General features: G+C 39.9%; 1 protein-coding gene across 3 annotated transcripts in view; it reads left to right on the top strand.

Moving 5' to 3' along the window:
• gramd1bb (GRAM domain containing 1Bb) overlaps positions 1-21,404 on the top strand; it is a 125,700-nt gene that overhangs the window by 7,161 nt on the left and 97,135 nt on the right. Inside the window, exon 3 of one of the 3 annotated variants that reach the window (XM_037076445.1) lies at positions 593-734. The gene's annotated coding sequence lies outside the window, so the exon portion shown is untranslated. Of the gene's footprint in view, positions 1-592; positions 735-12,562; positions 12,811-21,404 lie in introns of those variants that run through there. The other 2 variants (XM_037076436.1, XM_037076543.1) reach the window with 2 other exon arrangements.

Below are 21,404 nucleotides of genomic sequence, written 5' to 3'. Positions count from 1 at the left end.
TCTGTAAAATAATGAATATTTAGCTGGTCGTTTGGTCCATAAATGATTAATTTTCCCGGTATTCAGCTACTGAGCAATCAGGCAGATAGGCTGCAGAGTCAGTTAAGCTCCTCTGCAAGGTAATTAGATTCAGATAATCCAAACAACAAAAGCCATAATCCTGCTGAAATTCACTGCATTCTGTTGGTGTTGAACTGGCAGACCTGTTAACAAACTGCAGCCAGAGAGATTATAAAACTGAGCTGTTCATTGGCTCATACGGCACAAGTTTACCCACATTAATGCCATACAATATGCCATGGTGAGATGTAGATTTGTGTTGTACTGCATATGTGTGTCATTCTTTGATACATCCTCTGTTGATTGATGGTAAGGGCTGGATAGCTTTTGCAGATGTGAAAAAGTTAAAGATGAAGCAGAAAACAAATGTGTTATTGTGAATATGAAGAAAGGATGACCCCTTTAGCAATTTGTTTTGATTTATGGTGCAGTTTTGTTTCATGCCCGCATTGCTCAAGTTGAAATCTTTGCTAGAAAAGCATCGTGCCAGTCAGTACTTTGTTTCATTATACCCTGTGTATGCATTTCACAGCCACACTGCAGGTGTTCCTCTCCAAGGGCATCACCACGGAGCCCGGCTCACCCAAAGGCCCCAGCTAATGAGCCAACGCAGGGAAATTGATTTAGTCTCCACCTTCCTATCTCCATCCCGTGCAAGCCAGAGATAAAACCGGGTGAGTCCCCGGGGTCATGGCTGAGTAAAGCCCTCCAAAGTCATTTCCTTCCCTCTTACTGAAGAGCCAGATTAATTATAGACCAATAAAAAGTACGATCAGGTCTAATTAGTGAGCATATTGAATAGATGGAATCCTGCACTGTTAGCAGGTACCTTGATGGTTGTAAAGATGCACCTGTGCCCTATTTTTCCTCAGGCTCCTGTAATTTATTTCTCTTGTATGACATTTAAAAGAACATTCAACATGCAAATTCAATACATGTGAGGTGATTTACTGAACGATCTAACGTGCTAATCTTCATTAAAGATTTTCCAATATAGTCAAGGTTTTATTTTCCTGTAAGGGTGTAATTGTGCGTCAATACAATCAGTGTCAAAGCTAAAATATTTCAAAGCACACTACTGTAGAGGAATACGAACAGTAAAAGCCCTAAAGATTTTCTCCTCCCACACACAGTGAGGTCACATGTAAAGTGCTACAGGCTCCTAAAAATGCATTTGATTTCCCAAAGCGCCCATCATGATAATTTCCTTGTTTGCTCCTCAAGGTTAGATTATTCATCTTTCAAGCACACTGGACTTCTCATATTGTGTTTTTGGGTCCTGACTGTGTAGTAGACTCACAAATACAGTAAATGTAACAAGGCTGGATGAGTATAATGAATCTACAGATCAATGGTTAGTCTACCCTGAGAAAAAAAAGGGATGGATGTCTGTGGCATAACAATATGCTGCTGATCATCTGAAAGGTGAGTTTTTGTATAATGTGGCTTGAAAAAGGTTTTCATTCACATTTAAGTGGGCAAAATCAAAAGAATGTATGTATGTATATTTTAGAAAATCACCAGCAAGAATTACAATAGTTACTTTGAAAATCTATTTAATCTTGTATCTTATAAAATACACAACTTTTCTCAATTCTTGTGTACATCTCATATTGTTAAATTACTTAGTATTTTCACTGTTCATTGTGAGACTGTTAGTTTCCATATCACTAAATGTGGTGTAGATTACTGTCCACATGGTGGCACAATAGCATCACTCTTACTAACAGATACTGTGCAATTATTTATGAACAGAGCACTGAAAGTTAAAATTATGCATTCAATAAAGAGTTTTCAGCTTTTTGGTAATGTAGAGGTTGTCATCAGGTGAGGTCAGGGTCCTGCCAGACAAGTGAAATGATGTTGAAGCTACAGGCCATAGACTAGTGCCAAAACAAATCTCTCACATCTGTGATACTCACACAAACACACACACACACACACACACACACACACACACACACACACACACACACACACACACACACACACACACACAAACACTCACACACACACCACAGGCTGTTTCATGGTCCAGCTCCCAAGGTTAAGTAGAGTGTGGGAAATAGCATGAAAGTTGCCTTTTAGCAGAATTCACAGGGTCCAGACATGTCAGGGACGATAAGTGGGGAGATGCTCTCTGTCTGCTGCTTCACCACTCTAGATTATTAATAGAATCTGAATCAGAAACAGATTTATTGGTGAATAAGGTGCATACATTGAGACAATAAACAATAAACAAAAAGTGACTATTATCTATACAATATACAATATGAACAATATAAACAGAGAAATAAATGTGGGATGATTGATAAATAAAATTGGAAGAGCTGTGCAGGAACAACAAAAATAGATTAAAAGACAAAAATAAAAGATAGTTAATTATAGAAATTTTAGAAATTCTGCATTATCGTAATGCATAGTTTCAATAGGGATCAATATCAATCAATAGGGATAACAGGGATCAAGAACAAGTTATGAAGGATGCCTATTTGAAGGAGGTGAGTTTGGCTGTCCAAAATTGCATTTGTGAACCTTAGCCTAGTTTTCAGCAGCTATGTGCAGAGCATGCAGGGGAAAACATTGTGCATCCCGTAAGAATGTCACTTCATTACACTCTGAAGTCACAATCACGTTGCATTCCTCTGAATCAACCAAAAATATAATGCACCCTGAAAGCATATTAAATTTTGATGAGTGATCTGTCGTGTTCTCCTCACAGCTCTCTGGTTATTAGACCACAAAAGTAAGACTCAAAATACTGCTTCAGCAAGCAGCTAATCTCACTTGTCGCAATCTTATAGCTGCACTGCTGGTGAGAAAAAAAATATACTTCTGGGCATTAAAATATTAAAGGCTGGTCTGTTTGTCACAGTGCAGCTATAATGTAGTAAAGCAGTTGTGTCACAGCCAAGCATTTTATAGCTATTTTCATCCCATATGCGTATTATAGACCTACTACTTTAACAAGGCTCATCATATGAAGACATCCAGCACAAACACCTACAGTCACCACAAGAAACACATACACAAAGGTACAAAAATGAGTTTATACACTACACTGCCATAAAAATGATTTTTCCCTTGTTAATCTCCTCCCTTTAATAACAACAAGGCCATCGGTTTTCTCTCCCAGGGCTGTAACTTTGAGAAACATGATTGCAGGTATTGTGTGCTTTTCTGGCACAGAGTTAGATAACAACATAGATACCACTCTCATCCTCCCTTCAAATACACAGAATGGCTATCGCTAGCAGCCTGTTAGCTTACCTCAACATAATGACAAGAAACAGGCAGTAACAGCTAATCTGCCTCTGTCCAAAGGTAACAAAATCCACCTGTTAACAATTAACAAGTTATGGCTCATAGAGCTGGTCACCTTTTGGACAATTTCCTTGCCAGGAGCAGTTACCCAGTAACTAGTGGAGACTTCAGGGAGTTCTGATCCCAGCTGAGAAGTGGTTTCCCTTTGGTTGCAGTCGTTGTGCTAAGCTAAGCTAACTTGCTGCTGGCTGTAGCCTTACATTAAATGAACAGATATGGTGGTAAAGATATTGAACTTATAATCTAAAAGTTTCCCAAAAGGGCAAAAATATTTGTTTAAGGCTCTGATTTCTGTGTCTAATCAAACAGCTGTTTTACATTTAGAATCCTGCTGCTCCAGTCCATTTATATTATGGATGCTGTATTGCTGCAGAACCAGAACAGCCTGACTGTATCATGTATGCTAGAAGCCATTATCCGACAGCCGTGCTAACATACACAAAGCAGTTTCCTTTTTTTGTACATACATCTGCATGCTGAATCACACAGCTGAAATACTGAAAATGATTCAACTTCTTATTCACCAGTGGAGCATGTAAACACACACGTACACACGTCTTTTCTCCCTCTGAATTTTCCTCACCCTCGCTTCTCTCTCACAATGCCCTGGGACTCCTCTCATGTCCTTAAGCCTGGTAATGGCTCCACTGAATCCAAACACTGTTCATCAGCCTGTTCTGTCCCTAATCATACCTGTGTCAACACCAAATAGCAGTGCCTCCACACAGCTGCCTTATCAGAATCGAACACATCATGTTATTCTCGGTGCACATGCAATATGAAGTAAAGCTCATTTTACTAATCCTTCTCAAATGTGTGATGTTGGGGTTTTTCTCTCTTGCTAACAAAGAGAAGAAGAGAGGGTGGGCTAAAGTGTCATTCTGTGACAATAGCTTCCACTCTGCCACAACTTTTATCTCCCTCACCTCGCTTCTTTAATTACCTTCTTACATGTGCTTTCCTATTTCATTGCTTTTGAGCGAGAGGGGTTATTTTGAGCACTATCTGCAGCACTAGAGCCTTTCAATTGTGCTGTTAAAATCATGCTTTTAAAAGTGGAGAGGGGGTCACATTCATTTTTAATTCTGTTAAATCAACGGCTATAAATGGTGACTAATTTGCACAAACTAAGAAAGATGTTTACATTAGGACTGAGTCGTTTAATGTTAAGCTGCAACCAGAAGCTCATGCAAATTGCGACATTCTATTGGGCTTTCCTCCTCCACAAATTTAAATCACTGTGGGGCAGATCTGAGAAGGGTCTGTGAGCTTCCATGCTTTGGTTTTTGGTTTAGATCTGTTGGTGTAAAAAATTGTGCCCAATTTTGTATGTTTTTCCTGCTTTTAATCTAGTTGCCTAGCCTGAGTTTAAACTTTCCTCTAACGTCAGGGAAATCTCTCATCTGGAACATCCCTGGTCACCATAAAACAACACAAACTTTCTCTGTCAGCAGTTTGGTAGTGGGTAAGAAGCATGCAGTCATTTGAGAGGGTGATGCAAGATGTGTGGCTGAAACATGCGTTTAATGTGCAGGCCCATAAAACCAAAACAGCAAACTGTAAAAGGCTTAGAAAAGAGGGGTTTATTGATAACTCTTTGTATATCTGTTTTGTGCTGCCCCTTTTAAAGTAAAGTACTTGTTTTAATTTAATATCATTTCATAGAATATTCATCAGTGACCTTTTACTTATACAGTCCTCCATCAGAGAAAGCCCAGCGTTATCACTGCGGACAAATGCACCAATCAACTGACGGTATGATATCAGTCTATTAATGTGGACCACCAAGTGACAGATGAGATGGCTTCTGATTTGATTGAAAGCGCAATCATGTTGATTGCTGTTCTGTGCAGTTTGTTTGCAATTAGAGCCTATTTAAAATGGATTGATTATGTTGTGGACCTACATATACATTTGGATGAATGGGGTCGGTTATATTGCTAGAAAAACTTTTACCAGTCAGCAAAGACACGAATGTCATAGTGGCCATCAGATCCGCCAAACTAAATGTTTCTTAGTGCCCCCAAAAATGTATTTTCTGATATGACACTCTGCCGTTGTGAGTGAGCTCACGTTTAAGCAGTTTTAGGTTCCAAGTACTAAAAAAATCATTTCAGGTGCCAAAAAAAGAAACTGTATAAAAATACTGTGACTTTTACTGAAACTGGTTGAAAGACATTTGCGTAGTCTTACCATAAAAGTTGGCCCCAAAATAAACCACAAAATTGAATGAACATATATCGACTAGACAAGCAGTGTGCATTAAAAGCTTACCACAGGTAGCATCTGTTGCAGGGTTATTAACTAAAGCGTGATCCAATTATTCTCTCTACCATTATGTTGGAAGCAGTGCTCTCGAATACACTTTTGAGACACCCACTTGGGTCTAGTGCATGTTATGACTATGAAAACATTTTTTAACGCATTTTAGCATATTAGCCATGAGTTGAACAAAGCACAGCTGATTTCAAAGGGATTTTCTCACAGAGCTGGTGTGAAGTTTTTCTCAAACGCCAGCAATGTCTTACATTCTGCAATGAAAAATATGTATTACCAATACCAATTTTAATACCAAATCTTTTAGGTATAGAAAGGTGATTGGATTGAGATATTACATTGTGTAGGAAAACATTTTTAATTTTTTTTAAATGTATTGTTACAATCCATATCCTTGATAACTATGTCTATTAGATATTTGGCATCTTATCTCAGCTTGCTGTTCAAAACCCTTTTGTTTATCTCTCAAATTATTACAACTGTGGTTTTGTAATTCCACGGGTGCCAAGAAGTTGATCACATTATCCACAGCCTTTATCCATATTACCTGACAGATGTCCAAGATTGTTTTGGCACATGAGAGTTACTGTATATTTAAAGGTGCGATGTGGAGTTTGTGACCAATAATGGTTCTGAGGAGCCTTCCATGCATTGTAGGTTGCTGTTGTCAAACTTTGCTTTGACATTGATTTCTCAACACGTTCATTGCCATTTTGAGCAATTTAAAAATAATTTGCTCTACTGTGGCTCTGATAATTTGCAGTTATAGGGCTGTCCCTGTACTCATAGAACTAAAGTTACATATTGTAACTGTTTTTTTTTTTTCCTCAAAGGTGTTAAAAGTGTAAAAACACCCCAAATTTTCAGTTGTTTGTCTGCAAGAACCAACACAAACGTCTTTATCTACTCCTGCCAGCAGAGGAATTGAATACTTTTTTTTATTATCAAGTGAGACCACAAAAACACTAATTAAGTCACAGTTGTATGGAAGTGTTAAATAGTGATGCTTCTTTTACCTCATAAATCGTTGGGATAGTACAGAGACAGGCTTACAAAGTACCAAACAATTGCCAAGTTTATTTTTGGCCTGCCTCACAGAATTAATGTCAATTAGTGACACATGATATCACCTGCGACATTTGTTATTTTGACGAGTGAAAGTGAAGGTCAGTGCTGACTCAAAACGTGAAGCTGCTACCTGAATGTGTGAATGTGTCTGCCAGCTGGAGGGTGCTACAACAGAAGTAGACTGAAGTGGATAAAACACAGTAGTTTTGATCAGCTTTATTCTGCTTGGTAACCATTCTTCAAATTAAATCTAGCAGATTGGTTGGAGAGAATATATATATATATATATATATATATATATATATATATATATATATATATATATATATATATATATATATATATATATATATATCATGGAGTTTCTGCCATGCACAGGGATTCGGTCAGACTGACATTTGTTTCATGGTCAGGTTGGCATGGCTCTTGTCTTTCCTTCTAAACTCAAATAGAAGCTCAGAAGAAGGCCACTTGGTCATACTTGAAAACAGAGTTGAGAGGGAGAGCAAGCTCATTATTGCAGGTACACAGCGAACCAGCAGATGTTACTCAGCTGACTTGTGATTCTGAGCGGGGAAGAGATTTGCACATACTGTACCTGTCAGTATGACCTCACAGCCATCTTAGTGTGCCACATTTTTGCATAGAGACTTTTCAAACATTGCAATACAAATGTAACTTGTAACTATTTAAATATGTAGTTTTGAAATGTTGATGTATTGGTAGAAATAACAAAAAATATTCATTACAGGTTTCTAATTCTAATTTATTTGTGAGCAGTATCATTCCCTCTTGAACTCTTTTCGTAACTGGACATGCTCGGGGAGAGAAAAAACATCTGAGAATTACTAGCGAGATTAGACTTAGTTTACACAGTTGATCCTGTTTTCAACAAAAAGGAGCACTAACTCTCTGTTGACAGTGATTCAAGAGTTAAGTTCTCTCAAAATGATACTGATGAAATAAAAGTTGAACAAACCATGTACTAAGCTGAGGTAAAGCATCCTGTAAAGTTAGTCCTAGTAATGTACTCTAAGAGATTGAGAGGTTGGATTATCTGGAGAACTAAACCTGGTGGAGCAATATAGTCATTGAAGGCATCATGCCTGACAAAGCTGATGAGAACTGGGCTGGGACTGGCCACACTGGCTGCTTGTGTAGTGCATGGCGGCGATGTTGCTTAGCTGCTGCAGCTCACTTTTCCACATAGGCAACCTTGCTGCCACTCATGCCGGCAGTGTGGCTGCCCTAACCTGTTAACATGGACAGTGAAATAAAAAAAGTAAAACGATGCACCATGCATATGCGCTGCTCACACAGCCAGTTTGACCAGCCTGTAAGACAAAGGTCTGAAAGCTATTTATCACAAATCTCAAATTGGATTTGGGCACTTCAGAGTAGATTTGGCACAAATGCAAAATTCAGATGTGGTACTGGGAAGCCAAGGCTGGTTGTGGGTAAGCATTTTTATTTGAAAGACAAACAACTTATAATGGCTGAAACTAGAGCTACGCTCAAGAACAGCAGTGTATATAAATGAAGCAGATCAACTGCGCAAGATGAAGAACGAGTTAATTAGGGACATAAATAAGGTAAATGGGAGTGCAATAACTGTGCTAAATAGATAATGCCCCCATTAGGAAATTCATGGTAAGCCATTCATTGTTGAGCAACTGTCGTAGTAGAGCTATATAGATAAAATAACAGGAAAATGGGTAGGGGAATATCCTTTATAATAAAATACTCCTCTTTCCCTCACTAAGTACCACTTTGCAGATCATGTAAGCCTTGGTATTGTCATTTCTTCACTGCCGCCCGGTAATTTGGTCAGACATAACAAATAAAGAGCTGCACAGAATAAAGCTGTACTCAGGTGTTCTATGACAGAAAGTATAGACCAGGTGCAAGCTGATCTTGCCTGGCTGAAAGTGGAAGAAGATTAAAATGCCAATCTTGCTCACAATTTTGCTCAGGAATATACTGTATGAGTTTCAGAGCAGCCCTGCTGCCTGTACTCAAGCGTAACATTTTCTCAGAAAATACTGTAGATGACCATGAAAGAAGACAGGTTACAAGGGATCAGTACATAATTCATCAACCTAGCAAATACAATACAATGAAAGAAACTTAAAGCCATTTCTTTTTCATACTTTATCACTCACACAACAAGCCTGGAATTATTTAAAAAGCAACTAAAAGTTTACTTTTGGATAGAGGCCTGCAAAATATCCAGTAAGTAACTTCTTCTCTCTTTGGTTAGGAAATATATAGTTCAAAGCATTTAGCAAGTGTTTTTATAGATACAACTATTACAATGTATGCATGGCCAGTAGCTCTTTCAAGCTTTGTTAAATGTTCTTATTTAATCTGTGAACTTTGCGCTAGAACTTGCATTGCATATTACAGAAATACATTTGTCAGCATTGGAAAAGGCAGCGTAACTTTTGGAGCTGTGGATTTATATTCGGTCACTGCCCGTGGCACCTTTTTCGAGCATCCAAGATGAACAACCGGACAACCTCAGGGGGGTTGGGAGTCAGGATAAGAGCCATGCTAATCCATCTTGGATTTAAGGCTGCTTCTGGCCAATGTTGCTGGAAAATTAAATGTATGAAATGAGAAACTGGAAGTTAGAGACTATTGTGCCCCCATCCTCACAGCGACCTGTCTCCAGCACAGCATCCTGGATCAAGTTCCCGAACTATTTTCTGAGGCAACAGAGCGCTGGACTCCAAGCACAACAAGGAAAGGTGGACTCTGTGTTGACGTCATTGGCGCTTGATGCTCAAACGCAGTCAAAGTTGACGGACAGAGTTTACCTGACGTCCAACTTTTAATGGGAGGATGAATAAGATAACCTGATGAAGGTCTAAGTAGGTCCAAGCGTTGGTGTCATTAAACTTCATTGCAAGTGAAGTGGACAGTGTGCGGGAGCGTTTTTCCTGATTCATGTCAGCCTGCAGTCTTCTCCTACGCACCTGTCGACTTTAAGGTGTGTAAAAGCTGTAAATGTGAGGATGGATGCCATGTTATCATCGGTATCTTGTCCTTGCCCTGTAATTACCACAGTGCAAATGATAATGTCCTTGATATGTATGTAATTATGTATATATATATATATATATATATATATATATATATATATATATATATATATATATATATATATATATATATATATATATATATATAACTGTATATGATCTGTGTTTGTATAGCATGAAGGAACTACATACTTTTCTTACCTATGATATATTACATGATTATTGTATTATTATAAGTACATTTTTACTGATACCTTGTATGGATGGATATGTAAAAATAAAACTAAATGTAAAATAATCAATTAATAAAATTTCTACTCTTTTCACTGTAATTGTCTATGCATGTGTGCGAAAGCTTGTGTATAACTAACATGGATCCCAGGAAGAAGAGCTGTTGCATTGAAACATTTTATGAGGATGCAAATAAACAATCCCGATCTGCTCCACCCTGCATTCCCACAAATCCCTGCAGGCCAATTTGTTCTGTGTCTTCAGGAGTTGCAGGCAGCAGCAATTACTGTTGTACACACAGTCAACTGAATATAGAAATACATGTAATATTTCCTTATTAGAACATTGGACTATTCAGTCCAGAGTGTTTACCTTCCAGTGGTATCATAAACAGTGCAACAAACAGTGTACAGTACGATGGGCAGCAGGCATGAATGTGAAGTTATACATTAGCCACACCCCTACAATAGTTCTGATGTTAAAGGTCACATTATTAACTAAATCCAATCACTCCAATTAATTATAATGACGTCTACAACATACAGGAGCACACAAGACAGCAGCACATACCAGTGTACATTTTCAGTCAACAGGGGCACATTGTGCCGTGACCTTGTCTCTTATTAGCTGTGTGGGAAAATGCAATGAACGTATGGAAAAAACAAGACAGAAAGACTCCATAGCAACTAAATTATTATTGTCCTATATTCCCAGTAGGATTTTCTTCAATGGATGCATGTGTAATTGCGGGTCTATATACTGTTGGATCTTCTGGCTTTGTCTGAACGCTACCACAAAATCACTTTAATGTTAAATCATTCAATGACCACAGAAAATATTAGTGAATACTGCAGCTTTACCAGATAAAAGAGCTTTCAAGAGCGTGGAAGTACGATGAATTATTAAGCACTCAATTTCAACCAGTGAGACATAGATTGAGATTTTTTTTTTTTTTTTATTAAAACATAGCTGTTCTGCTTGTTAATCCTGCTTTAGGGTTTCTGCTCAACTACTGCACTGCTATAACACACACAAACTGCTTTTTAAGAGAACTAGTAAACTGAGGCTTTGTTGTTTGTGTTGGTCTCTAGCTGCCTGTAGGCAATAAGACTGGAGGCAGGTGACTTCCATCCCTGTGTAAACCTCAAGCTAATCTACAGATTAGAACTGCCGCGCTTTACTTTTTAATCACAAAGAATTGTTTGTGCCGTTTTAATTCTTGGAGGAATTTCAAGGGCTCGTTTGATTCCGGCTTCATTTGGCTGGTTTTATACACACTTCAACATTTTGATTCTTCTTTATCGTTGTTAATTCTCCGACTTTATTGTCAGATTTGATCCAAATATCCTTTGTTGTTTAAATGGTTGACCGGTCTTTGTCTTTCTTTTACTGTGCATTGTGAGATTAACTGGACAAGCTGCAGATATTTGTGTATTTAGCTGTTCTTGCGCAGATGTGGGCACTAAAGAACAATCTTGTCAGGTCTTTGGTCCGGTCTCCAGACCTACTGTTTTCCACTTGACTTGCTGAAATGTTCGCTGCTTGTCCTTTGTCCGCCACCTGCTAATGGTTCAAGTCACTCCAGCAGTATTTATATCCTTTAGACAGCTCTTTCCCTCCCCCCCTTCCTCCCTCCCTCCTGCTGTTATGCCCTTAAAGCATAGAGATTTCCAGCATGGAGAGAGAGGAGATGGGGCGGAGGTGGTGGAAAGGGGGGTGTAGTTTTAGGGGAGATTCTCATAACAGCGCCTTGCTGTCCTCTTTCTTCTGTTGTGCGTTACGTCTAAAGGCTCAAAATAGAACAGCTCCAGAGACCGTCCAATCACGCGTATAGCTTTATGCGCACCCGCACACATACAATGGAGCCCTTTTTTTTTTTTTTTTTGCATGTGGGGAAATAGGATTTGAAGTCTTACTGTACAGTGACTCATTCTGGAAGACTTATTTTATTCATTACATCCATTTTTACCTCAGAGCAGAGGAATTCTCCATTCGTTCTGAATCCTTCTGCACACACACACACACACACGCCGCTTCTGGTTGAATGTGTGAGTACAATTTTTGTCATCCACAAAGCAGGGGATGGATATAATCCAGTTTAATTACAGCGGAAATAGGAAGCAAACATTTCTGTAAGCCGAAAGAGCTTCGACTTTCAGACCCTCATATTGTCATATGTTTGAGAATATGCTACAGTAGGAATACAACACAGAAGCACATGTTTCACTTGGTGGCAAGCAAATAGATTCAAGAGAAATGCTCCTCAAAGAAAGCTGGCAGGAGTTTGTCGCCCGTGTGTGTTATTTGCATATGTTTGTGTGTCTGTGGGTGCTTGAGCCACCTTGGATAAGAATGCATGCCAGAGCGAGTGAGCAGGCGAGTGAGTGTACAAACGGAGCGGGATCAGGAAGGAGAGCGAAACAGAGCAGAGAAGGAGACAGAAGAAACACGGGGAGAGATAGAGAGAGAGAGAGAGAGGGAGAGAGGGAGGGGGGACTTTGTGCGGTGGCAGAGGAGCAGAAGCAAGTCGCGATTCCCCAGGAAAAGGGAGGTGCGTCCTTCCATCTCCTCATTGGGGATTTAAACTGGCTTCAGTCTGACAGAGGATTCCCCCATTCGCTCGTGGAGTGCGGCTCTCTCCCCTAATGTAACACGGGACTTTGTTGTGGAGGTTGAGAGGAGCACAGGAAGGCGGGAGAGGGACACTTGCTCCTACTTCCTTTGTACCCAACCTGCTTGACAGATGGCACTGGCAGAATGATCTTTGACTCTCACCCAGCGACCGGTCCTCGCTCCACTCACTGAGGTAACGTATGTCAGCTCCTCTCCACAGCTCATAGCAAGTAAAAGAAGCCGCATGCTCATACATTCATCCCGCTGCACTGTTTGTCTTGAGTGCGCTTGAATGAATGGGTAGAATGATTACAGCAGATCGGTGTGCATGCAAGTGTGCCTGAAATTTTGGTTCAGAGGACAGGAAGTACTGTAGCTCAGTCACCACCTCATCAGCACCTAGTCAGTGGAGTTATTTATCACAGCTCAGTTGGCGGGACTGTCTTATTAACTGTGTTTATCAGTGGCGTTTTTCTCCTCTGGCGAGGTGTACCATGCCTGACCTTCATATACTGTATGCCATGGTAACCTGAGGTCCGGAGTGAAGGGTGGTCGTGGCAAGCTGAAGGGCAGCACCCTGCTGCCAGCACTTTTTCTCCTGAGTCGGCACCCACCTGCACTTTCCTTTTACCCGCCACCCTCAGTAATTTAAACCGATGCTGCTTGTATCGGAGCCTCGACTGGCTGTAGCACAGTTACAGATGATGGTGGCACAAGTTGCAACAGAAGCAGTTGCTGTGTTGTAAATACTCGGCAGCGTCCCTGGAGTGGAGTTGCATGTGATGTGGAGTGTTGCAGGTTGAGCATTTCTCATGTCACGCTCGTAGAGTTTGGGATTTGCGTGGTTCTTGTTCTAGATGAAGGCAAATAGTGCAGCCTGTCACCTGTCTGACTGGAAGTAATTGTTTTGCTAGGCACTCTTGCTTTTTCTGGCACAAAAAGCTGTCAAAAAAACAAATTTAGATTGGGGAAATTTTTGAATGTGTATTGTACTAATACAATTAGTAGATACAGTTATCCGTTTTAAGAGCAACTGTTGTACATTTGAGAAATAGTCGTATTTTCCATTTTGTTTGACTTTCGACTCCTTCAAACTCAAGATTAACATCAGATGACTTGTTGGCCATTCGCCAGCCTTTCTTTTAAAACCCATGCTCTCAACACAATGTGCTAGCTTCTCTCAAGCAGCAAACACTGTTGGAAATGTATTGTTTAATTTCCTTAGAAAAATAGATGACAGTCTCCGCAATATCTAGTGAAAACCTGAGATTTTTGAATGTAGGGAAGTGAGCATCAGAACACAATAGCTGAGTAACCGAGCTTGTTCTGTGTGTAATTATTCACTCAGCGGCCCTCCCTCACATGAAGTCTGTGTCTCGTGTCCTCTAAACTCTGCTCTCAGCATGAGGTTGATGTTCAGAGGGATCAGAACAGAACATTGATTGAACTTAATAAGTGAAATAACACTACAATGTGACGCTGTAAAATGGATAGCCCAGGCTTTTAACAGCACAAATCTACTCCTGAAATTTGGCCACCCACATTGCAGCTTATTCTGTCACCATGCCTTGCTCTGGCTTCACAGTGAATTAATGGATTAATTGAAAAAAAAAAAAAAAATGGCAGAAATCGACTGCACTATTGTTGCAAACCTTTGTGTCTTTTAGACTACAGATTTTTGTTTTGAGTTTGCACTGATGATTTTTAAAATGCTTGTGAGCAGATAGTCTCATGGATTGAGTCTCACTGGTTCAATTTTCATCACAGTAACAGCGAGTCCTGTCATTGTGTCTTTGTGCAGGAAAATGATCCCCACCTGCACACTCGCCGCAGCATGTAGACTGTCAACTGAATGCATCAAGTGGAAATCCACATCCAGACTGAGATCTATAAATACAAACTAATTTTTCTCAAAGGATTTAGGACTTGAGAAGTAACTGATATGACAAATTACAGTCATATGACAGCCTTAAAGAGTATTAAAAAGGGAAATCTTTCTATATGTGCTGTTTCTGAAGCACATATGATTTGGAAAAAGCAAAATCACGTGCAAATCACTTGTTCCCAAACTGCAGGTGGATGCAACACAAGACAAAACTCCATGAAGACCAAACAAATGACACAATGCTGTGTTTATACTACACAGTAACAGTGTTGGGCAAGTCAGCTGTAAACTGTAGAAAAAAGATACTTATCACACGTGAATCACTGAAAAAAAGTTTTTAAAAAAAAACGCAAAAAACTACATTACATTATTAATTACTCAGTAGGAAAAGTATGTAATGCAGGCCAGAAATAACAAGCAGACTGGATGGTCAGATTGTCAGTATAAGTTCCATCCTTAGTTGCACAGTAACACACCCACGAACAAACTTTCACACAGCAAATTATTACTGAATGTACCAGTGGCTAATGGTTATAGGCCACCAGAGAACACACAACACTTCTGCTGTGGAATTACCGGGGTTGGCATTTCTCCACTTTCACTTCCCGCCACCTCCAGCTCCTCCACCTACATTAACTCCCCAGTAAGACAGCTAATGAGTTCGGCCATTAATGTTAAATTAGTTATCATGAATGCGTACTCCCTCACTCTATTCATGACTGTCTCGTGTCACTTGTCAACACGCACAGACTGCATGAACTAAGAAACACGATGGACATAAGTTCAGTTTAACCGATAGGAACCTGATGGTCTTAACATGTATGTACAGTATTATCAACAGTAACAGGTTGTCAATATGTGCAACCTACACTGCCCCTGTACCTACTATTCTGCAGCAGTTTGCACAATGAGTATTACATTACTAACAATCCCCTCTGTAGTAAGTTCCCCACCAAAAAAAACCTCTCTTTTTTTCGTCTATCGCTTGTTTGTATTCATTAATCATACTTCAAATAAGGCTCGATATTAATGTTTCATGCGTCTGACTTGAAAGTACTGTAACTCTGAATGTCTAATAAAAGCCAAAGTGAGACACAAATAGTCTGGTTGTTTTTCCAATTCACACCAGATAATAATAGAGCCATGCAAGTCATCTAGAAGCAAGACCCTCACAAAGCATTTGTACCAGAAATACTACACTTTGAGCTCATTAAATATTTAGCAGACATGGCGACATGGACGTCAGACCTTATTCAGTCACAACAGATTAGGACAGCCCTCAGCCTTGATACTACAGTTTATATAGGAAGAAGAGTTTGAGGCAGAAATTTCTGAGAAGTGCTGAGTGTTTGGATATTGTTTTATTATTTTTCAAATGACTGCCTGAGGGCTGTGGATAATTTAGACAGTGGATCAACAAATCTTTATTCTTATCAAACCATATTGTTCCCCCAGTACAGAGGCGTCTGCAGGTGTACAGTTCTGTGGTGTTTCGCAGGTGTCAGTCGGATGTGTTTATTTTTAGCGTTCATTGACCCTGCTCTGAATGAAGATTGATGTTGGATTGCCTCCCTTGGTATTCCCAGGGTCACTCTCCTGCTCACTAGCACCCATACTGATGCTCACACCAATAGCTATAGATTAAGGACGCTCTGGCTTCCTGTGTCCTAGACAAAGTGGCGAAGCAGGTGATTTGTAGTCCCTGCGGTGCTTTGGTTGAACTGATTCCAGCCTCATGTGAGAGATCCGTGAGGATATGACTGTGAGATAAATGAATGCACTGTGGGGGGTCAGAGGTAAGCAGAGATCTGAGGCTGTGCTTTGCCGTAGACGTACAGCCTTTTTCCTCGTGATGGAGAGATTACACTCACAGTGTCCAGCAGGTACAGGAGATCAGTTTTGCATTATCTTTTTACAGTAGTTTTCACTTTCCTATTTGCATTTTAATATTACTCTTTTTATATAAGATCCACAGAAGATGACAGGTGTTTGCACAGATTAATTTTTTTTTTATCTTCCGATTTCTTAGCAAAACAATCTTCCATTTTGTCCTTTGTAGAAGCAATTATCAGCATTAATTACAAGAAGAAAATAAAACCTACATACGTATACAAAATATGCTTTATGTTGAGTTAACCATATCTTCATATCACATCATTTTTTAAATAACACTGCTCTGTACTGTTTTACATTACCTCGTGTGTTAAGCTTTTCTTGTTTTCTCTTGTGTTTGGGCTCAGAGAGGTTACACGATGTTGAACCGCCATCATCACACATTTATCCTTGCCAGCAAATGATGGCTATCTGCTTCGACCCTCTCTGCTCACTATCTTGCTGTGAGCAGCTGCATTATCATTATCGTGACTCCTCCAGCCATCTGGAGAGCATACATTTTCTCCTCTTGGGGTGACACTCTCCTGAATGAGTGTTTGGGAGCCCAGTGTTACAGCGCTGTTAGTTTAGACTGTGTTGTTACATGCTATAGGTGCTTAACGCTGAAGTCTCTTCTCTAAAAATCAAATGCTTGGAAGGGTTAGCATAGTTGGCATGTTTGACTGGTATTAACAGGTGTTACTTTAAGCCAGATTGACTCTAATAGTGGGAAGACATGCTGAGTTTTATTAAGTCCACAATTTAATTAGTACCACACAATGGATTGCAAGTTAGTGACTTACTTTAATGCTACTTTTAGATTCTGTGACTGTACTAGGGTTCCTCTGGAATTTAGCATGTTAGCATGTTGCTAGTTTGTTTAATATGATGAGTATTAAGATGCAAATGTATATTATGATCAACTTCAATGATTGAGTTCTCACAACTAGGGCTTTACTTAACTGTTCGATGAATAAAAGTGGATTTGAATATAAAAATCACTCGATATCAAAGCACAGTAACAGGAGCAAAGGCTCATGCTATGTTCTCTGTTTTGAAGCGTGTGGTCTCCTCTGTGTCTGTTTGAAGCAGTAGTTTTTCTTACGGCAGCAGAGGTTGAATGAGTGGAATGGAGAACAGCCGAGGGGTGTTGCGGTTTTCAGCTTAATCTCCCGAGATAGTGAGAGAAGATAGAAGATTCCACACTAATGAAAGAGAAAATTAAATTTCACAACAGTTGGGATTAAAGAATTTATACTCCATTCATTAATATCTTGCATCGAAAAACAAAACCCGCCTCCATCCTATATGTAAAAATGAAAAAAAAGAGAGAAATTCTACTACCCTTCACCAGTGGATTATCCGTCTTAAAACCTCTTTTTGTTATGTAGAAGACGAAATATTTGGACAGAAATCCATTAGCAGAGCGAGATGGCAAGGGACGCATACATCTTGAATTACTTATGAAGAGAGGAATCTTACGTGACCTAGAACAATTTAGAAAATGGCTTATGTCAAAGGTCTATGCCCAGGAAATTGTATTTGCCCTTCCTGCTTACATTTCCCGCTTTGTGCTGATTTTGTGTGATTAACTGAGTTCCGGGTATTATAAAACATATTAGTTCAATTCTGCTGCTCTGTACTCTTTTCTCAGCTAGTTGAATAGAAATTATACCATCCAATGATCGTTTAGCTAATGCAGGGAACCCGCTTAGTGTACCTCTGGGAAATTAACAAGCAGCTAGTACGCAGAACCGACTTCCTACATGTCACACAAGAGAGCGGATGAGACAGAAACAAAAAGCCGAGTGTGGGCATAGCGCTGGCTATAATTAGCAGCTGTCATCATGATGCGCGCATGAGCGGAGAAAGTTTTTATGATTTTGATTACTGTAAGCAGCGGCTGTCGACAAGAACTGTCAAGTAATTTGCAAGTATTGTGTACATTCAGATTGTAGATGGTGACAAAGTCATGACTACCCTTTCTGCCTTCGTGGGTTAGTTAAACCTTTTTCAACTTTGTAGATAACCTTTAGAGACTTGGCATCTACTGCCAGTGGTCAGCCCACACAATAGGCCTCAGCAGCGGTACAGTACAGCCCATGAGGAGCAGACGCTTGGCGTGCTGAAGGCTACATTCAGATTCAGCCTCTGACGGATTTGGAGGATCTCTCCTCTGCAGCTTTGAAAGTTGAATCAACATAATTAATGGCAGGCCTGGTGTTACACAACATCTGTTTGATGCGGCACATTCCAGTTCCTGATAATGCAAATGGTGATTCAGAGAGTAGAAGTGTGAAGGAGTCAGAGGAGGGAGGACAGGAGGGGGAGAGGTCCACAGGCAAGACAGAAAGGCTGGATGATGTGATTCCTTATCATCTTCATCAGCAGGTCATCATTTAAAATGTTTTTTGACCACATACGAGCAAAACTAACCGAACAATACTAATGGCACTAATGTACTTTGTATTCGGTGTTTATTAACAAATGTTAGCATGCTAACATGCTAAATTAAGATAGTGAACGCTGGAAATACTTGCTGTGCCTCAACATATTCGCATTTTTCCTGTAAGCATGGTAACATGCTAATGTAATCTTTTAGTTCAAATCACTTCTATAGCTTTACAAAACTGCTAGCATGGCTGTAGTCATGTTTGTTATTTTCCCAATTTTGCTATTGGTTTATTTATTTTGGGAGTTCTATTGATGTAAACCATTCCACTTGTACTATAAAAATAATTACACTAACATCTGCTTACTATTTGCAGGGTTTTATCTACTTACAGCTAAATAAAGTAAACTTCTTCTATACCACCAGAGCAGCTTCTTTCCTCAGGCTGCGAGAGCCCTCAATTCATCCTCAGCACTCCTCCATTAACAATTGTTTTCATTTCATGACTTGCCTGATCTGGATAAGTCTGAATCTGGCCCAGTGACAGACATCAGGAGTAACTATAATCACCAGAATCTCCTTACTGATGGTCTTTCTTAGGGAGTTTATTTAGACGCATCAGTATTAAATTGAGACTGTTTCACGACCAGTGACCCTTTGCTTAAAGGGAAATTAAACAGTAATCAGTCACAAAAAAAACATGACTAAACCCAGTCAAGACCTCAATTTTTTTTTAAAAGTCTAGAAAAACAGAATCTAGACTTCCAGACATTCTTTCACCAAACACAGCTTTCTCTATTTCTAGCCTTTTGCTCTCTCGAGGGAGTGCCCCCTCCTGTTCTTGTACATTTAGACCGGTTTTCTCAACAACACAGGGGTCTGTGTCTGACATCTCTTTTTTTTTTTTTGTAGGCAAGCCATACTCGCATTTGTGTGTCACTAAAATCCCCATCTCACACAGTTAACTTGGTTTTTCAACTCTTCTTTCCAACAATTTACTGAGCATCAGATGCACCATCACCACAGGAGACGCAGGTGCCTGGACTGTCTGTGGGCCTCGCTGACTGCAGCGCTCTCCTCCTCAGCACTGACATCAGATCCCTCAGGGATACCACTGACAGCAACCTTTCCTGTTACTACTACTACCATTTCTAAAATCTTTGTCTTTCATCCTCTTTCTTACTGATGTTGCTGGAACAAAGTGTCACTTTGTTTTTCTTTGTTGGGGCTGATCTTTGATTACCCTCAAAGTTGTTAACTGGATTTGTTTTCCCCTGCTGCTTCTGTACTTTGGACACTAGTGTTATGGACTGTTGCTTTTCATTTAACTAGCTTTGCTGTTTCGTTGGGCTGTGCACACAGGGAAAATCCTACTGGTCAACACAGATGTAAATAATTAATGTACATAACTCTGTTGTTCATGTTCTACTTCATCACCCATTCCCTCCCTTCCCAAGGCTTGCATTATTGAATTTGCTAACAGTTAACATTTTTTACTGTACCAGAGATTTCAACTGTACCTTAATATTTTCTAAAGTATGTGATATAAAAAGCAAGAGCTATTGACATTAAGCTCCAAACATCTGCTTTTAGGATATAATGGGAAAGACGCGGAATGAAGCAGAACGCCAGAAAGAGTGGGGTGTGCTAGACTGTGAATGGTTTGCAGGTGAGAGGATGTGAGAACACTTTAGTGGTGTGAGTATGGCTGAGAGCAGAAGAGAAACACAGCACACAGACAGTCAGAAGGGACTAACAGGAGCAGAGCTTTGAAGCACATCCATGCCCACCAGTCTACCTGCAAGACAGTCAAGACTACTTGCAGGCCTCACACGCTGAGATAGCTGAAGCAGGCCGAAAGCTGTCAAACATATCACAAATTTAATGAAACAGGTCCCAGAATGGCATCATTGGCTACAATGACACCGTTCATTAAAATCGTCCAACTTTGGCTACCGAGCAGCCGAGCGTGCTGAATTTGCTCCGAGTCTGTTATTTAATGAGACCCGGCAGCTCCCCTCAGTCCCTCATGCAGTGTCTGACTCTCTTTCTCCATTTTTGTGATATTATTTGAAACAACACAATACATAACACTGTTCAGAGTTTAGAATGTATGATAATTACTTTTTAAAACTTAGATTTCACTCACTATGTTGGTTTGTGATATGCAAGTTAGCTGAAAAGATTGATTTGCAGTTCTCACTGTTGTTGTGCCTGGTCACTGGAAATCTAAAATCTCTGCATTACCGACAATGATTAAGAACATTGTTTATTGGGTCTATTGTTTGTGGTGCCATTTTGACAGTTTTTACAGGTTAATGATCATGTATTCGCTGCTGTCCAGGCGGCATGTTGTTCTCCACAGTCGCAGTCACCACCCGTTTCTTTGATCTAGCTGAATGAAAACAGTACAGTAGAGCGAACACTGACACCTGATGGCAGATGCACGTGGACAGAAAACATACCAAATGGTGCTGATCCTAAGTGGAACTGAAAAATGTCTTTGTGTTGTCAATTAATGTGTCATCTGGACGTTGTACTGACTCCAGCTCTGCTCCATCTGTCGAGCTGTCATTGGTCATCACAGACTAGAGATTCTGACTCCCCCCACCCCCACCCCACAAGGTGACCATCACAT

Source organism: Acanthopagrus latus, chromosome 2 (assembly GCF_904848185.1).
Source record: "Acanthopagrus latus isolate v.2019 chromosome 2, fAcaLat1.1, whole genome shotgun sequence".
In the NCBI taxonomy this organism is placed as follows: Eukaryota; Metazoa; Chordata; class Actinopteri; order Spariformes; family Sparidae; genus Acanthopagrus; species Acanthopagrus latus.
Note: the sequence above shows the minus strand (reverse complement) of the source record. Positions and strands in the feature narration are given on the sequence as shown.